The sequence below is a fragment of the Eurosta solidaginis genome, chromosome 1 (assembly GCF_040869045.1).
Source record: "Eurosta solidaginis isolate ZX-2024a chromosome 1, ASM4086904v1, whole genome shotgun sequence".
In the NCBI taxonomy this organism is placed as follows: domain Eukaryota; kingdom Metazoa; phylum Arthropoda; class Insecta; order Diptera; family Tephritidae; genus Eurosta; species Eurosta solidaginis.
Genome location: NC_090319.1, coordinates 370438025 through 370458766, shown reverse-complemented (window position 1 = coordinate 370458766; position 20742 = coordinate 370438025). Strand labels below are relative to the sequence as shown.

The 20742-nt window shown below is 35.7% G+C and overlaps 1 protein-coding gene across 6 annotated transcripts in view; it reads left to right on the top strand.

Annotated features, from left to right (window-relative positions):
* The window catches only part of LOC137238226 (serine-rich adhesin for platelets), a 193104-nt gene that overhangs the window by 93335 nt on the left and 79027 nt on the right, over positions 1 to 20742 (top strand). The gene's annotated exons all lie outside the window — the stretch shown is intronic.

The window sequence follows — 20742 nt, the reverse complement described above, 5'->3', positions numbered from 1 at the left end:
CTCATAGAAGGAGTCCTTATCCTTGTGGTACGCATTTAAACTGCACGACAATATTTAGCGGCAAAGTTTCTTTCACACCACAAATCACCGCCGAGGGCCGACCACTCTTAGAAAAACTTTATTCTAATTAAAAACACTTTTCTAAATTTTTCATTTTACTTTGCCCGGGAGTTGAACCCAATACCTTTGGTGAGGTACGCGGCGGATGCTACCATCACACCACAGCGGCCGCCAATATCTGGTAATAGAAATCAGGAATTACAGCAAAGAAATCGGAACTCACATTTTCTAAGCTTACTATTTCGTAAAAGAAAACCGGAATACAATTCCTAAGTAGTTGTCGTATTTGAAGATTTCTAGCATTTCCATCCTACCAAGATTTCATTCGAACAAGCATGGAATCGAATTCGAAATCGAAACGAATCGGTCGCTCTCTAAAAATTGTTAAGTTAGTACTTGGAGCTTATTTCCATGCTATATTGTTTGCTAATGTTAAAAGCCTGCATTTTACATTACATACTAGAATACGTCATAGGCTTTCTATTTAATATTCACCACATATTCACCATATTTTTGGTTTCTCTACATTCATGAAAACAAAGTAACTTAAAAGAAAGTAAAAGTATCAAAAGTTTCGATTGTCATTTTCTTAAAAATTAACATACGAGCATCATCATGATTATACAAATGAAGATAGCACAAGCAATAAACTAATCTTTCAAAAAAGCTTAATTACAACAATAATAAAAAGACCGAGTAACTTTCGATTTAACAAGAAAGGTCATCAGTGCAAAGGCATGATATAAATTAGTGTGTCATTTAGTTAATAATTCATGCCACTTGATGAACTTTAACTAATGGGCCAAAATGGCAAGCGAGTTGAATATTAATTGCTATGACTGCATGCATCACCAGAAATCACCTGCGCACTACTTAAGCCAAAAAAGCTGCTTCGCCGCAGGTGACCGAACAACAAGAGTGCCAATGTTGGTGTTGTTTTTGTTAGTGGTGTTTTAAGTGACCGGAATCATTGTTAAATTTCAAATTATGTATGTCTTCCTATTTATTATTCGGCATTAAAAGAAATTGGAATTTCGCTTTGCTATTGGAAAACATATTCACTTTCGCTGCAAAGACATTGAAAAGAATTAGTGAATTGAATTAATACGAATTAAAACAATAGCAGAATGAGATATAAATTTACAAAAGAAATCAACTGAGATGTTCGCACTGACTATTAGAAAAATAAGGAAGACAGCGAAAGCAATGTAGAACAAGTAAGAAAGCAAGTCGAATACATACCAGGTGGTGGCAAAGCGAATTTCACCAATTCGCCGTGCAGAAGAATGTCAAGTCAAAAGAAAATTTTCATTGACTCCGGTTAAATTACATCTAGTACAAGGCGTTGTATGAAAAATGATCAAGAAGAAAGAAGCAAATCAGCTGTTGGGATAACAACACCTGGTACTGAATTCGCCTTGTAAGGAAGCCTAAGTTCGTGCGAAATCGAACAGTTAAGGCATACTTTAAATGAGAGCTGAAATATTTTACTCCATGAAGCGAAAATAGGAGACAGTCACGCATGGGAAGAGTTTCATTCTAGAGGTTTAATGACTGCCTACAAACAGGAACAGAAAAGTTGGTAGCCGCACTTGTACCAACAGCGCTTAAGTCTGAGCTATATGAATTTAAATAACTATTTTAGAACCACCTACGATTGAATTAGTTTAGAACGCGTTCAAATGGTCTGCAAAGGGGGGACCGTTGTCATTTCGTACGACCTCATAATGTTAAAATGGACATAATGGAATAGCCCTGCGCTACTTCTGACCTTCAGCCGCAGGGACGTATATATACGCACATATCGCATTCCGTAAGCGGCCATAAAGCAGAATTTATCCAGTGTTGTTCGACTAATGGTATTAAAAGCAGATATTGCATTTAACGGTTAACCCGAAAAAACAATTGAGCTTATCACAGATAAGAACCAATTTACAAAAACAAAAAAATTTTCTTATTTTTGAATTTTTTCGTTTTTTCACAGTGACTAATTTTAATTTTATGATGTTTTTCCTCACTAGCACTGAGATGCACGTTGGACCTATCACCAAAAATCCCTCATTGGGTATTTATGGCACTTGTCAAAACCATACTTTACTATGTGGTCCTTGTTTGGTAGACAGCCACACAAAAAAGTACATATACCAAAAAATTAGAGGGGGTATGCTGATTATCAATGATTAGCATAATGGCAGCCCTAAAAACTACCCCGACAGCAGCATTGTATGCCATTCTACACATGCCGCCTGCAGACCACTCGCGTTAGCTACTGCAACAAGGCTTAGGGCTAGGGGCAGCTTGAGTGCAGGTTGTATGGCCAAAGCAATAAAGCACCATCTAATATTGGCCAAACGGATTTTCTTTGAGTTTCTAAAGAGTTCGGGGGGCCACAATTGAGTCGGATGGATGGCGCCAGGCTGAGAGAAAATACAACTCCCATATATACCGATGGTTTCAAGTGAACGGAAGGGGTGGGGTCTGCTGTTTACTGTGTAGATCCAGAAATAAGTAGATCATACAGGCTGCCAGATTACTGCAGCGTCTTTCAGGCAGAAATTTAGCCGTGAAGAAAGCAGCATAAATTCTGGAGGAAGTGTGCTTAGCTGGAGTCGCGTCAATATATATATTGATAGTCAGGAGGCGATTAAGACAGTAATCTCACACAGTACTACATCAAGAACTTTTCTGGAATGCCAAGAAACAATGGAAAAACTTAGATCAGGCCGGGCCATACGTCTATACTGGGTTCCTGCTCATAAAGGGATAAAAGGTAACGAAAAGGCCGATGAGTTGGCTATGTAGAGTGCGACACACGCTGAATCGACGATAGACGTCCCAATCTTCTTGGGAGAAATCAAAAGGAGACAGAAGTTGCATATAATCCATCAAGCAGGACAAAGCGCTCATATCTCTGAAAAGAGAATACTTAAGGCTCACAATAGGCATACTAGCTGGACACTGTCTTCTGGAAGTGCAAGTTGGTGACCTGTGAAAGATGCGTTGTCGATTGGATAAAGTAACAGTAAATCAACTGTTCACTTTGACAACTTTGACAAGTTTCACGACTTCATCAATAAGTTTCTGGAAGTAGCAAAGGCATGTTTTTGTGATGGAACTTGAAAAAAAAAAATGTTTCACAGGCGGAAGCGCGGGTTCAGTCTAGTGAATTATAAAATGTTTACCAATTTTCGATCTCGAGAAAGTAGGCGTGGTTATCATCTGATTCCGCGCATTTTCAATACCAATATTAGGATCATTATGAACTCAGTGTACCAAATTTGGTAAAAATGTATCCATTTGTGCTCAAGTTATCATGTTAACAGACAGATCTCTTTCTGTACTGATGCAAAGTGTAATTTCCTCGCCTCGACCTTTGACTGTATTGAATTCACCTAAAAATTGACATTAAACAATTGGCCGCTGCCGGAAATTTGTACAACGGAAATCACCTTTCAAGCGCTGGAAATGAAATTTGAAATTAAAATGTTAAAAGCGAATGAGTCGAAGACGGAATTGAGGTGACCATTATTTTCTAGACGCTTTTTTAATTAATGCGTTTTTTCCAAACCATTATTAAATTTTTTAAGCGTTTTTTTACACCCGCTGACATTTGCCACAGTCCTGATAAAACTCTATCCGTTGGTGTCACCAGCGGCGACACACAAATAAATTCAAATGTCGTGGCGTTGGTAGTTGAAAGCAAAAGTCAAAATAATATAAAAGCGAAAATTTTGACGACAAAACAAAGTTGTTGGCCAAAAAGTCAAATTGTTGTTACATATCTACGACGGTGCGCATAAATATGTATGTATGTATGTGTGCTAGTGTATCCATATATGAAAATCAAGAAAACGTTAAAAAGTGAGTACAGCGCGCCTTTTAGACGTGCTAAGGTAAACGAGCTGAGCTGCCTGGTCTGCATTGGCCGCCTTTCTGACATTAAGCGCTCTTAAGTAGAGTGCACGCGTCCCCGTGCACTCCCCCGCCGTCCAATGTAACTGAGCGCTCAATATACTTACTAAAATATAAATTATGGAATTGTTTTTTTTTAGTAGATTTTCTGAACCAAGTTTATAATTGCATTTCAACTCAATGTTTTAACATTCAAAACCAAATTGCTATTTGCTGCTGCTGTTGTGACTGCTTAAGATGATGAGTGCATTTATTTAAGGTTGCCACTTAGCTGACGCAGTGAATTATCAATAACCAGTTAGTTGTTAGCATTTCTGTAAATTTTTTTGTTTTTTTTATGCTTTTTTGCTTGCATCTACTTAACCTGATATTCTGTGCACGAAATTGCGCTGCTGTCGCTATGTTGTTAGATCAGGCAGGAGTGGCCGCATGCGCAGTGGCTTCGCGCAAACGCAATACAATTCACTCTCACAAATTGCTTGTTGTTCACTAGTTTAATATTGCCGATATTTTTTTAGCTGGTAAATTATGCTAAATGCAAGCAAATAATTTGTTGGTTAAAAGAAATTTGATTTTATAATAATTACTTTTAAAATTCGTGCTTTTAGTACTTACTCAATTTTTTTTGGATTAAACTGAATTTTGTTTGTAATGCCAGTAATTAAAACTTTTAGTTTATAATTTTTTGGGTGATAGTGAGAAATTTGAATTTGTGGGCCTATTCATTCTTGTTGACTAGTCGACTAATCGAGTAGCAGCTTTTGCATTGATTAAAAATCGACACTCCTCTTTCAGTTATAGTTCAGAAAGTTACAGTTGAAGTTCAGAATTTCAAATTTAAGCTCCGAAAAATTATAATTGAATTTCAGAAATTTTAAATTGAATTTCAGAATGTCTATCTGTAGTTCAGAAAGTTACAACTGAAGTTCAGAAAATTACAATTGAAGTTCAGTATATTATAATTGAAGTTCAATTGAAAATTCTGAACTTCAATTGTAATTTTCTGAAATCCAAATGAAATTTTTGTGCAACAATTATAATTTTCTGGACTTCAATTGTAATTTTCTGAGCTACAGTCGCAACTCTCTGAACTAAAACTGTAAAAGGTTTAGCATAATAATTAAAAGAATTAATTTGTTTGCTGCAAAATGACTTTCCGAAACATGTCTGAGTATGCAATTTTTTTTGGTTCCAAGGATACCAAAGAGTCAAGGTGCGAATTATATGAGCAGCAAATAGCTTCCACTAACACCACAATATTGTAAGGGATCGCAGAACTCATTCAAAATTTACTAAAAAAAAAAAGAAAACTATTCACTAATCGAATGCCAACAACTAGTCGAATAGTAGTAATTAGAGCTTACGATTTCTCGCGAGTCCCGCCTTCTCGCGAGATTCTCGAATTCTCGACATTCAATTTAATCGATTCATTGGCTGTTTTATAAAGAGCTTGGAGCGCAAGCAAAAATTTCCACATAACCACAACTAAAAAGCACCGAAATGTATAAAATACTGCCATATGTGGTAACCTAGCTAGGGTAGGCAGGTACGAATTTTCGCCTAGAGAATCGAGGGTTCCTTTAAAGTCCTTCGTATAGGAAACATCTAAATTCGAACTAACTCCGCGACAACTTGAAGCACAACTTAGGGTGTTTGGATGAAAAAGGAAGAGGGATAATGGATGAACATAGGGGTGGTAATGAAGAACAGGTAATAGAGATGGAGACTAAAATAAAAAAAGAGATGCAAATTGATGTGGGGATTAGCAAGATATGGAAATACAGATCGAGACAATAATGGAAATGGAAGTGAAAACGAAGGTGGAGATGAAGATGAATATGTAGATGAAAATGGAGATGAGGGGGGAAATAGCGATGGTGATGGAGATGGAGATAGATATGGATATGAGATGGAGGTGGATATGGAAATTGATGCGTAGATGAAGATGAAGAAGTAGACGGAGATGAAAATGTCGATGGAGGTGGAAATAGAAACGGAAAGCGGATGCAGATGGAATTCGAAAGAAGACTTAGATATAAAAAGATGGAGTTGGAGGTTTTAATGAACATGGAAATAGAGTTAAAAATAAAGATGGAGATGGAGTTGAAAATAAATATACGGAAGGCGAAGAAGACCTCGATAGATATTGAAAAGTAGAGTACAATGGTGCGAAAGGAAATTAAGAGAAAGAGTGGAATATTGAGAGAAATAGAGAGCGAGAGAGAGTGAGAAAAAGTGGAGAAGAGCACGAAATGAGGGGGAGAAGGGCGAATAGAGAGGGAGAAAGAAAAAAACAACAAAAAAGAAACCAATTGAGAGAGGAAGGGAGATGAAGACGAGAATGAGAGAAACGAAGAAAGGTAGGAATAGAAAAATCAGAGGAAAAATAAGATAGAAGAGGACGGAGAGGGAGTGTAATATCAAAAGTAAATGAAAGACGGAGGCGAAGACGAAGAGGCAGAAAACGACTAGTAGCGGAGGAAATTTCATTTTTCCATATTCATCATCATCGTTTATTGTAGCTTTACCGCCATAACAAAATTTTCCGTTGCATAGAAAGTTACAACAGTTATTCTCGCTACGATAATTGACATTTGTATCGAAGTGGCCGCAGTGGTCTGGTGGCGTGCTCCACCTATCACATCAAAGATCCTGGATTCAAGTGCCGGGCAAAGTAACATCAAAAATTAAAGAAATAGTTGTTCAATTTGAAACACGTTTTCCTAAGCGGGGTCGCCCATCGGCAGTGTTTTAGCAAACACTTCGAATATATTTCTGCCATGAAAAACTTCTCAGTAAAAATTTATCTGTCCCACCAATTTGTAGCAAAAATTAAAAAAGTACGAAAGAGATTGGAAGGGAAGCTCCACTTAAACCTCCGCGTGAACAAATTACGCCAAGTGTTTCTTTATTTTATTTTGAGCAACATTGAAGACAAAGTCCTGCTCCACCTATTTGTTTACATCAGCGGAACTCTCCATTTTACTTTGCTGCTAAATTTGGGGTAGATATTAATTCAATATTCTGACGGTCAAAGATCGGAGGTCTTTTTTTGAATTAAACGAAATATAATATTTTAATAATTTGGGAAAAATTTAAACAACGTGACATCAGGACGGACAAGGCGACAGCTGTTTCGATTATACCTTGTAAATCTCTTCAAAGATTTACAAGGTATAATCGAAACAGCTGTCGCCTTGTCCGTCCTGATGTCACGTTGTTTAAATTTTTCCCAAATTATTAAATTAATTATAAAATTAAAAAATTGCTTCAAATAAAAAATGTTTTCATACATTTAAAAAAGCAATATGGGCAATCCCCGATTATTAGAAATATAATATTATTTATATAAGACGAAATTATGCATTATTTCCTACTATTGTCTGTAAAATGATTGACATCGGCAAGCACATACAAATGGATATACATACATTGCGCAAATAAAATGCCATGAAATTTATAAATTATCTTAACTTTTCTTGCATTCACTTTTGCACAAAAAGAATCTGTTGCTTAGATTCTTAAATGTCGTGAATCATACAGCAGCGAGCAGAAAAATGGCCGTGACAATTTTTATTAACTTTTGCCCGTCAAATTCTTCTTCTTTTATTTTCGTTATTTGAGAAGAAAATATCTGTTTATTTTGTAACTGAAGCTATGCAAACCAATCTCAAAAACATCCTAAAGAGAACTACGAAAATTCTAGAAAATTTTACGAAAACTTCGTAGATTTTATATGGTGTTCTCTGAATTCTTTTGAGTATGTAATTTAACGTTTCAAAAATTAATGAATTTAGAGAGAACTATAACTTGCATTCAACGAGAAAAAAATTGAGTGGCCAACAAATTTGGGTCCTCAAAAAAAAAAAAAAAAAAAAAAACCAAAAACAAAAGAACAGAAGTAAATAGAAAGTTTTCGTAAAGTTTTCTGAATTTTTTTATTTTCTCGAAAACTTTTTTGAGATTGATTGGCATAGTCTCAGTTAAAAAGTTCATATACATTTTCTCTTATATTTTCGAAAGTAGAAAAGGAAAGAGTTAACGGACGAAATTTGAGAAAAATGTTTACTTTTATTTTCGTGTTCATGTCATCAATCATATTTTTGTAAGAAGAGATCGCATTTGAAAACTTAAACACTAAAAATAATGTAATGCTCAAAAGCTGATGTTTTAAAGTTTTTGTTCAAAAAACCCAATACAACCTTAAGATATGAATGTTCATGTAGGCAACTATACGCGCTAAAATGGTGCCCAACGTGGGGACTACACAGTTTTTATACTCAGTTGAGCAGAGCTCACAGAGTATATTAACTTTGATTGGATAACGGTTGGTTGTACAGGTATAAAGTAATCGAGATAGATATAGACTTCCATATATCAAAATCATCAGTGTCGAAAAAAAATTGGATTGAGCCATGTCCGTCCGTCCGTCCGTCAGTCCGTCCGTGCGTCTGTCCGTTAACACGATAACTTGAGTAAATTTTGAGGTATCTTGATGAAATTTGGTATGTAGGTTCCTGGGCACTCATCTCAGATCGCTATTTAAAATGAACGATATCGGACAATAACCACGCCCACTTTTTCGATATCGAAAATTTCGAAAAATCGAAAAAGTGCGATAATTCATTACCAAATGTGGATTAAGCAATGAAACTTGGTAGGTGAGTTGAACTTATGACGCGGAATAGAAAACTAGTAAAATTTTGGACAATGGGCGTGGCACCGCTCACTTTTAAAAGAAGGTAATTTAGAAGTTCTGCAAGCTGTAATTTGGCAGTCGTTGAAGATATCATGATGAAATTTGGCAGGAACGTGACTCTTATTACTATATGTCTGCTTAATAAAAATTACCAAAATCGGAGAACGACCACGCCCACTTTTTAAAAAAATTGTATTTTAAATTCAAATTTTAAAAGAAAAGTTAATATCTTTACAGTATTTAAGTAAATTATGTCAACATTCAACTCCAGTAATGATATGGTGCAACAAAATACAAAAATAAAAGAAAATTTCAAAATGGGCGTGGCTCCGCGCTTTTTCATTTAATTTGTCTAGGATACTTTTAATGCCATAAGTCGAACAAAAATTTACCAATCCTTGTGAAATTTGATAGAGGCTTAGATAACTAACGTAACTGTTCTCTGTGAAAAAGGGCGAAATCGGTTGAAGCCACGCCCAGTTTTTATACATAGTCGACCGTCTGTGCTTCCGCTCGGCCGTTAACACGATAACTTGAGCAAAAATCGATATATCTTTACTAAACTCAGTTCACGTACTTATCTGAACTCACTTTATATTGGTGTAAAAAATGGCCGAAATCCGACTATGACCACGCCCACTTTTTTGATATCGAAAATTACGAAAAATGAAAAAAATTCCATAATTATATACCAAATACGAAAAAAGGGATGAAACATGGTAGTTGTATTGGTCTATTGATGCAAAATATAACTTTAGAGAAAAACTTTGTAAAATGGGTGTGACACCTGCCATATTAAGTAGAAGAAAATGAAAAAGTTTTGCAGGGCGAAATCAAAAGCACTTGGAATCTTGGAAGGAATACTGTTCGTGGTATTACATATAGAAATAAATTAGCGGTACCCGACAGATGATGTTCTGGATCACCCACACATTTTGGTCGATATCTCGAAAACGCTTTCACATATACAACCAAGGGCCACTCCCTTTTAAAACCCTCATTAATAACACTCATTAACACCCTTCATTTGATACCCATATCTTACAAACACATTATAGAGTCACCCCTGGTCCACGTTTATGGCGATATCTCGAAAAGGCGTTCACATATAGAACTAAGGCCCACTCCTTTTTAAAATACTCATTAAAACCTTACATTTGATACAAATATCGTACAAAAAAATTCTAGAGTCACCCCTGGCCCACCTTTATGGCGATATTTTCAAAAGGCGTCCACCTATAGAACTAAGGCCCACGCCGTTTAAAATACTCATTAACACCTTTCATTTGATACCCATATCGTACAAACAAATTCTAGAGTCACCCCTGGTCCACGTTTATGGCGATATACCGAAAAGGCATCCACCTATAGAACTAAGGCCCACTCCCTTTTAAAATACTCATTAACACCTTTCATTTGATACCCATATAGTACAAACAAATTCTAGAGTCACCCCTGGTCCACGTTTATGGCGATATCTCGAAAAGGCGTACACATATAGAACTAAGGGCCACTCCTTTTTAAAATACTCAATAACACCTTTCATTTGATACCCATATAGTACAAACAAATTCTAGAGTCACCCCTGGTCCACCTTTATGGCGATATTTCGAAAAGGCGTCCACCTATAGAACTAAGGCCCACGCCCTTTTAAAATACGCATTAACACCTTTCATTTGATACCCATATCGTACAAACAAATTCTAGAGTCACCCTTGGTCCACGTTTATGGCGATATTTCGAAAAGGCGTCCACCTATAGAACTAAGGCCCACGCCCTTTTAAAATACTCATTAACACCTTACATTTGATACCCATATCGTACAAACGCATTCTAGAGTCAACCCTGGTCCACTTTTATAAAGATATTCCGAAAAGGCATCCACCTATAGAACTAAGGCCCACTCCCTTTCAAAATACTCATTAACACCTTTCATTTGATACCCATATAGTTCAAACAAATTCTAGAATCACCCCTGGTCCACCTTTATGGCGATATCTCGAAAAGACGTCCACATATAGAACTAAGGCCCACACTCTCTTAAAATACTCATTAACACCTTTCATTTGATACTCATATCGTACAAACAAATTCTAGAGTCACCCCTGGTCCATCTTTATGGCGATATCTCGAAACGGTGTCCATCTATAGAACTTAGGCCCACGCTCTTTTAACATACTCATTAATACCTTTCATTTGATACCCATATCGTACAAAATAAATTCTAGAGTCACCCCTGGTCCACCTTTATGGCGATATCTCGAAAAGGCGTCCACCTATAGAACTTAGGCCCACTCCCTTTTAAAATTATCCTTAACATATTTCATTTGATACCCATATCGTACAAACAAATTCTAGAGTCAGGCCTGGTCCACCTTTATGGCGATATCCCTAAATGGCGTCCATCTATAGAACGATGGCCCACTTCCTCTTAAAATACTCTTTAATACCTTCCATTTGATACACATGTCATACAAACACATTCCAGGGTTACCCTAGGTTCTTTTTACAACATGGTGATTTTCCCTTACTTTGTCTCCACAGCTCTCAACTGAGTATGTAATGTTCGGTTACACCCGAACTTAGCCTTCCTTACTTGTTTTATAGTAATTTGATCAGAATGACTCCCTTTGCAGTTCAGCAGTAAAGTTGGATGTATGACGGGGTGTTTATGAGAAAGAGATGACGTTTAGTAGAATAGTAGGGACATCCAATGATGTTCGGGAGTCATGCAAAAAACACAGTATTTCAGTCCCTACAAAATTTTATCAGTTAATAACATTTTTGCCCAACACTGTATGTATAGCAGTGATCTAAAACAGCGGGTGATTAGGGTTGTACCAAAGAAATAGAAGGCACAGTACATAGTTACATAGACACGTACATTCATACAAGTTTTTTGCTATCGGCAAAGTTTAAACAAAACGTTTAAATGTTAAATTAAGCAAGCAAATATACAAGAAACTACAAACCAGGGTGCGGGTGGAACAAAAAAGGAGCGCCGACTGACACTAAATAAAATTGAAAAAAAAAAAAAACAATAAAAATACAAAAATTGATAAAAAATCAAAGAATAAATCGCGACACGATCACTTTGTCTTTGGCAGCGATTGCTTAGGTATTTAGATACCAACGGTTAAAGTTGGCTAAGCACTATTTATTGTTTATACAGAATTTCCATGGTTGTGTTTCAATACATATATATGTATATATCTATCCATAACTAATGTTACTGTTACAAATATTTATGTGTCACCGCAGAGGTTAACTACAGCAAAATCATTAAAGTTTTTACATTTTTTTTTCAAGTACGTTTTATTCGGGTGTAGAAAAACGTTAGCGTGTTAGAAGTGATAGGCACATTTGTATGTATGTAGTTTGCTACATTACTTGTTTCTGCAGTATTGTGATTATGCAATGTACAAATTAATATTAAACTATATAAGTATATTATGCCCATACTTATGTGATTTGTATAAGATATTCTACCATTTATTTATGATAAAAAAAAATAAGGGTCACTAATTTCTTTCGACTATCGTTTCACGAATGATAGAACACCTCTAGCCTTATTGGCAGTAGCCATAATATGAAGGTTGAAACTTAAGTTTAGCATCCATCGTAACTCCCAAGTCAACAAAATAATTTATTGATGCAAGACTAAAATTATTAATTACGTAAAAGGCTGCTGGCAAAGATCATCGAGAGAGGCACATTAATTTACATTGGAATTTACATGTTGGAAATCGGCATTAGTATGGTTGCTGCAATTATACATATGCCTACGCCACGCCGACTTTTTTTATAGATGTCTTAAAGGTTTTACCCTAACAATATGATAACAACATTTATGAGTTATTGATTTCAAAAACAACCCTGAAGTGTTCCAAACAAATGTCTCAAAATATTTTCGAAACAGTCCCGAAGTCCCGAGTTCAGAATTGCCCCGAAATGATATCTAAAATGATCCTAAAATTCTGCCAAGTTGATTCCGAAATAGTCTCTTAAAACTAAACCGAAGTAATCCTGAAACGATCTTGGAAGTATCTCGAAATAAGTTCGAAATATTTTCGAAATGGTCCAGAAGCTGCACCAAACTGATACTTAAAAAAGTCGCGAAGTGATCCCGAAATGGTTCCAATTAGTTGCAAAAAAGGCAAAAAATTATTCCGAATATAATACCCAGTTATCCTTAAATGACCCTGCAACTGTCCAAAAATCGGTTGGAAATAGTCCAGAAACGATCTTAAAATAATATCCAAGCGATCCTGAAATTGTTCCATATTTGGTTCAAAATTATCCCAAATGATTTCCGAAGTAATCCTGAAATTGCTTTTGATTGGTCCGGAAATAATTTCGAAAATTATGCAGAAGGGATCCGGAAACTGCCCTATAATTTCGAAATGATCCTGAAAATAATCTATAAGTCCTAAAAACATGAACAAGTATATCAGCATAATACCACACCTCTAAACTTCTGCAACTCTCAAAATATCGAAATAATGTGATTTATTATATGAAAAATTTTTAACAAAAACAACTACAACTTTATATTTAATGCTTCCACACAAGATATGTGCTCAGTGAATGTTCGTTAGGCGAATCGCGTTTTATAATTTGCATGAGTAACAAACATGCTTTTTAAGAAATACTCATATTAATTAAACTAAAAACATACTAACATACATACAATTGTTAAGCAACTTTTGAAAATAATATCTATATTGTGTTGCATAGCTATCTACATAAGTACATATAAAGGTAGCTTTGCATCGATTGCATCTTATACATAAATTTTAATATCACAGGTGTTGGACGATCTAGTTGTCGTCGCTCTCCAGTTCCGTGACCTAATTCATGCCTCGAAACAAAAGACAATAAGTATGCAAATGAGTAGGTTCAATATAGTTTGTTTGACTATGAAACACTTTCGCATTACCTCCTTCTTCATTCATCCATTTTGTTGGCTAATTTAAATTCTCCATGCAAATTCTCATGAATGCCCCACCCCCCGTTTGCATAAAAAGACGGCGAGCCCGCACATACTTAATTGTCTATTGTTTTGGTGCAACACACACTTAAAAGTTTATATAAAGTTAGTCGTATTGATGTGGAAATTTTTTTGAAATTTATTTTTAATATATTGGATTTGCAACAACAATGCATAGCATTACTTTTTAAAAACAGTAGATAGTATGAAAATAGCAGTAGAAATTATTATCTAATTTCGGCAATTCCCTGGAGAAAAGATTTACAACGTATAATCGAAAGAGCTGCCCCTTGTCCGTCCTGATGTCACTTTGTTTAAATTTTATTAAATAAATATTATTAAATAAATAAAATTTCTCTTCTTTTTGTTTTCGATAGTTTAAGAAAAAATTTCTGAGACTTTTGTAGCTGCAGTTATGCAAACAAATCTACTATTTTCGAAGAAATTCGAAAATTAGAAAAAATTTTACGAAAAATCTAAATTTTTCAGAGTTTTTTGAACTTTTTTAAGTATGCAGTTTTGTAGCCTAATCTATTTTAGTCTGACAAAGTACAGGTTATAGGTCTCTCAAGTTTTTTCTCGAAATGTGGTTTTGTTTTCTTATGTGCGTAGGGCGCTTATCTTTGTTTTTTATATAAACGAAAATCTGATACAAACTTCGGAAAATAAATTGTCGAAAACCAATGTGAATTTTGAACACATAAAACCTGTACTCTGTTAGAATCAAGTTAATTTATCTATAAAACTGCATACTTGACAAAATTCAGAGAACTTCAAATATAAAGTTCAAAATTTGCGTGAATTTTCTTCGAATTTTTGAATATTTTCGAAAGTCTTTTTAAAATTGGTTTTGAATATATTTAGTTGCAAATTAATGTACGTCTTTTTCCTAAAATATTGAAAATAAAAATAAGAGCAATTTATAATTATTATAGTTAATAAATTTTTTTTTGGGAAAAATTTGAAACAGCCTTCGAAAAAAATTGTCAAAAAGCAATACGAATTGGTACTTTGTGGGACTGAAACTGGTTGGGCTACAATATTGCATACTCAAAAAAAATTTAAAAAACTTTAAATAAAACTTTCGAAATTTTCGTAAAATGTTCGAATTTTTTCGAAAACGGGTTTGAGATTGATTTTCATAATTCTAGTAACGAAATTCATAAAATTTTTTTTTTAATATCAAAACCACAAAAAATAAGAATTTAATTGACAAAAATTGATGAAAAAGAGCCACTGCTATTTTCGTGCGCGCTGCTGCATATTTATACATACATGCATGCTCGCATGCCAAGACTATGCGCATTTCTAAACTTTTATATTGCTTTGAGCAATTTTTTACCTTTTTTACCTTTTTTTATTTTTTATTTCTTTGGTTTTTTGCTTGTTTTTTATTACTTTATATTTTTTTATTTCATATACTTTATTTTGCGGTTGAATTACTCGTATTTACGATTTTAGCTTAGTTACTTAGTTGAGTAATCTATTACTTTTAAATGAGGTTGTTTGGTTAGTTGGCTTGCAGCGGCTCCGCTACCGCAACATACTTTTTGCTGAAATCCAGTGCGGCTTGTAGCTCATTATAAACGAATATCCGCTGAAGTAAATATGGCATTGAATAACATTTTTTTCTGGTTTTTTTTTTTTTTAATATACTTCTCAATCACTTAAAAAAAAAGGATCATAAAATTATGTGGATATTCGTGGAAGAGAGCAAGAATTCCATTAGACGGTGTTTCATCAAAACGAGTAACGTCAGGCATAAATGATCCTAAGTCAACCCAATGAGTACTATTCTCATTCCTTAAAAATCCTACGCTTCCCCAATTTTGTTCTCAAGTAGCCACTGGAACCAAATTTGAGCACGAAAACGACTTTAGTATGAAGAAGTGATCCCGAAGACAATAACGAATTGGTTTAAAGAAAAACCTCGAAATTATATCGACGTAATCTCAAAAAGCAAATAAGAAATTGTATAAAAGCGCTCTAGAAACGATCAGAAAAAGGCCGCCAATAGACATTATTTGAAGTCCAAAATAACGTTTTTATGATTCGGAAATTAAGTGGAAAATGGCAATTTTTTATTAAAGTTGACCAGGACGCTTCTACTAGACTGGTGCAAAGTTTTTCTAAAGTTATATTTTGCGTCAATAAACCAATCCAATTACTATGTTTCATCCCTTTTTTCATATTTGGTATAGAATTATGGTAGTTTTTTCATTTTTCGTAATTTTCGATATCGAAAAAGTGGGCGTAGCCATAGTCGGATTTCGGCCATTTTTTCTACCAAGATAAAGTGAGTTCAGATAAGTACGTGAACCAAGTTTAGTAAAGATATATCAATTTTTGTTTAAGTTACCGTGTTAACGGCCGAACGGAAGGACAGACGGTCGACTGTGTTTAAAAACTGGGAGTGGCTTCAACCGATTTCGCCCATTTTCACAGAAAATAGTTATCGTCATAGAATCTGTGCCCCTACCAAATTTCACAAGGAGTCGTAAATTTTTGTTCGAATTGTGGCATTAAAAGTGTTCTAGACAAATTAAATGAAAAAGGTCGGAGCCACGCCATTTTGAAATTTTCTTTTATTTTTGTATTTTGTTTCACCATATCATTACTGGACTTGAATGTTGACATAATTTACTTATATACTGTAAAGATATTAAATTTTTTGTTAAAATTTGACTTTTTTTTTTAAAAAGTGGACGTGTTCGTCATCCGATTTTGCTAATTTTTATTTAGCTCACATATATTAATAGGAGTAACGTTCCTGCAAATTTCATCTTGATGTCCTTAACAACTACCAAATTACAGCTTGCAAAACTTTTAAATTACCTTCTTTTAAAAGTGGGCGGTGCCACGCACATTGTCCAAAATTTTACTAATTTTCTATTTTGCGTCATATGATGAACCGACCTACCAATTTTCATCGCTTCATCCATCTTTGGTAATGAATTATCACACTTTTTCGATTTTTCGAAATTTTCGATATCGAAAAAGTGGATGTGGCTACAGTCCGATATCGTTCATTTTAAACAGCGATCTGAGATGAGTACCCAGGAATCTACATACCAAATTTCATCAAGATGCCTCAAAATTTACTCAAGTTATCGTGTTAACGGACAGACAGACGGACGGACGGACATGGCTCAATCAAATTGTTTTTCGATCCTGATGATTTTGATATATGGAAGTCCATATCTATCTCGATTCCTTTATACCTGTAAAACCAACCGTTATCCAATCAAAGTTAATATACTCTGTATGCAAAGCCCGCTGAGTATAAAAAATTTCCAAATATCGAGAAACAATTACCAAAATTTCGAAATTTTTATTTAGCGTTTCATGATTTTTTTCGAGTAGGCTGTTTTGTAGCCCAATCAAATTTAGTCTGACAAAAAACAAGCTAAAAAAAATAAAAACTACGTGGCGCGATATACTCCCGAGGGGATTTAGGGCGACCTTCTCTTCCAGTTTGCGTTATGCGCCTTTAAATTTTTCCTATAAATTGGCCGGGTGGGACCTACAGGTTTTACGCCGACTCCGAATGGCATTTGCAGGGCAGATGGGTTGTCACTGAAAACCATTTCCTGGCAGAAATACATACATTCGGAATGTTTGCAAAATCACTGGCGAGTGGCGACACCGCTTAGAAAAACGTTCTTCTAATTGAGGAAACTTTTTGTAAATTTTTGATATTGCTTTGCCCGGGAGTTGAACCCTGCCAAAATGCAAGTCAAAGGTGTCTTAAAAATCGGATTGATTTTGAACATTTTTTTTCCACTGCTATTTTCGTGTTGGCTGCTTTATTTCAAATTTACTATTCGCGTCTTTAATTAGCTTAATATCACTTTATATGCGCATATTCCCATTTAATTATGTTACGAATTTTTTCATTAAAAGTGATGTTCATGTGCTTGCTTTTTATACTCAGTTGAGCAGAGCTCACAGAGTATATTAAGTTTGATTGGATAACGGTTGGTTGTACATATATAAAGGAATCGAGATAGATATAGACTTCCATATATCAAAATAATCAGGATCGAAAAAAAATTTGATTGAGCCATGTCCGTCCGTCCGTCCGTCCGTCCGTCCGTCCGTCCGTTAACACGATAACTTGAGTAAATTTTGAGGTATCTTGATGAAATTTGGTATGTAGGTTCCTGAGCACTCATCTCAGATCGCTATTTAAAATGAACGATATCGGACTATAACCACACCCACTTTTTCGATATCGAAAATTTCGAAAAACCGAAAAAGTGCGATAACTCATTACAAAAGACAGATAAAGCGACGAAACTTGGTAGATGGGTTGATGTTATGACGCAGAATAGAAAATTAGTAAGATTTTGGACAATGGGCGTGGCCCCGCCCACTTTTACAAGAAGGTAATTTAAAAGTTTTGCAAGCTGTAATTTGGCAGTCGTTGAAGATATCATGATGAAATTTGGCAGGAACGTTACTACTATTACTCTATATGTGCTAAATAAAAATTAGCAAAATTGGATTAAGAACACGCCCACTTTTTAAAAAAAAATTTTTTTAAATTCAAATTTTAACAAAAAATTTAATATCTTTACTGTATATAAGTAAATTAAGTCAAAATTCAACTCCAGTAATGATATGATGCAACAAAATACAAAAATAAAAGAAAATTTCAAAATGGGTGTGGCTCCGCCCATTTTCATTTAGTTTGTCTAGAATACTTTTATTGCCATAAGTCGAACAAAAATTTACCAATCCTTCTCAAATTTGGTAGGATCATAGATTCTATGACGGTAACTGTTCTGTGTGAAAATGGGCGAAATCGGTGGAAGCCACGCCCAGTTTTTATACACAGTCCACCGTCTGTCCTTCCGCTCGGCCATTAACACAATAACTTGAGCAAAATCCGATATATCTTTACTAAACTTAGCCCACGTACTTACCTGAGCTCACTTTTTCTTGGTATAAAAAATGGGCGAAATCTGACCATAACCACGCCCACTTTATCGATATCGAAAATTACGAAAAATGAAAAAAATGCCATAATTCTATACCAAATACGAAAAAAGGGATGAAACATGGTAACTGGATTGGTTTGTTGACGCAAAATATAACTTTGGAAAAATCTTTGTAAAATGGGTGTGACACCTACCATATTAAGTAGAAGAAAATGAAAAAGTTCTACAAGGCGAAATCAACAGCCCTTGGAATCTTGGCAGGAATACTGTTAGTGGTATTGCATATATAAATAAATTAGCAGTACCCGACAGATTATTTTCTGGATCACCTGGTCCACATTTTGGTGGATATCACGAGAACGCCTTCACATATACATCTAAGGGCCACTCGCTTTTAAAACCCTCATTAATACCTTTAATTTGATATCCATATCGTACAAAAACATACCAGAGTCACCCCTGTCCCACCCTAATGGCGATATCTCGAAAAGGCGTCCACCTATAGAACTAATGCCCCCTCTCTCTTAAAATGTTCAGTAACACCTTTCGTTTGATACCCATATCGTACAAACATTCTAGAGTAACCCCTGGCCCACCCTAATGGCGATATCTCGAAAAGGCGTCCACCTATAGACCTAGTGTCCACTCCCTCTTAAAATGCTCAGTAACACCTTTCGTTTGATACCCATATCGTACAAACATTCTAGAGTCACCCCTGGCCCACCCTAATGTCAATATCTCGAAAAGGCGTCCACCTATAGACCTAATGCCCACTCCCTCTTAAAATGCTCAGTAACAGCTTTCGTTTGATACCCATATCGTACAAACATTCTAGAGTCACACCTGGCCCACCCTAATGGCGATATTTCGAAAAGGCGTCCACCTATAGAACTAAGGATTACTCCCTTTTAAAATACTCAGTACCACCTTTCATTTGATACCCATATCGTACAAACACATTCTAGAGTCACCCTGGCCCACCCTAATGGCGATATCTCGAAAAGGCGTCCACCTATAGACCTAATGTCCACTCCCTCTTAAAATGCTCAGTAACACCTTTCGTTTGATACCCATATCGTACAAACATTCTAGAGTCACCCCTGGCCCACCCTAATGGCGATATCTCGAAAAGGCGTCCACCTATAGACCTAATGTACACTCCCTCTTAAAATGCTCAGTAACACCTTTCGTTTGATACCCCTATCATACAAACATTCTAGAGTCACCCCTGTCCCACCCTAATGGCGATATCTCGAAAAGGCGTCCACCTATAGACCTAATGCCCACTCCCTCTTAAAATGCTCAGTAACACCTTTCGTTTGATACCCATATCGTACAAACATTCTAGAGTCACCCTTGGTCCACCTTTATGGCGATATCTCGAAAAGGCGTCCACCTATAGAACTAAGGATTACTCCCTTTTAAAATACTCATTACCACCTTTCATTTGATACCCATATCTTACAAACACATTCTAGAGTCACCCTGGCCCACCCTAATGGCGATATCTCGAAAAGGCGTCCACCTATAGACCTAATGCCCACTCCCTCTTAAAATGCTCAGTAACACCTTTCGTTTGATACCCATACCGTACAAACATTCTAGAGTCACCCTTGGTCCAGCTTTATGGCGATATCTCGAAAAGGCGTCCACCTATAGAACTAAGGATTACTCCCTTTTAAAATACTCATTACCACCTTTCATTTGATACCCATATCGTACAAACACATTCTAGAGTCACCCTGGCCCACCCTAATGGCGATATCTCGAAAAGGCGTCCACCTATAGACCTAATGCCCACTCCCTCTTAAAATGCTCAGTAACACCTTTCGTTTGATACCCATATCGTACAAACATTCTAGAGTCACCCTTGGTCCACCTTTATGGCGATATCTCGAAAAGGCGTCCACCTATAGAACTAAGGATTACTCCCTTTTAAAATACTCCTTACCACCTTTCATTTGATACCCATATCGTACAAACACATTCTAGAGTCACCCCTGGCCCACCCTAATGGCGATATCTCGAAAAGGCGTCCACCTATAGACCTAATGCCCACTCCCTCTTAAAATGCTCAGTAACACCTTTCGTTTGATACCCATATCGTACAAACATTCTAGAGTCACCCCTGGCCCACC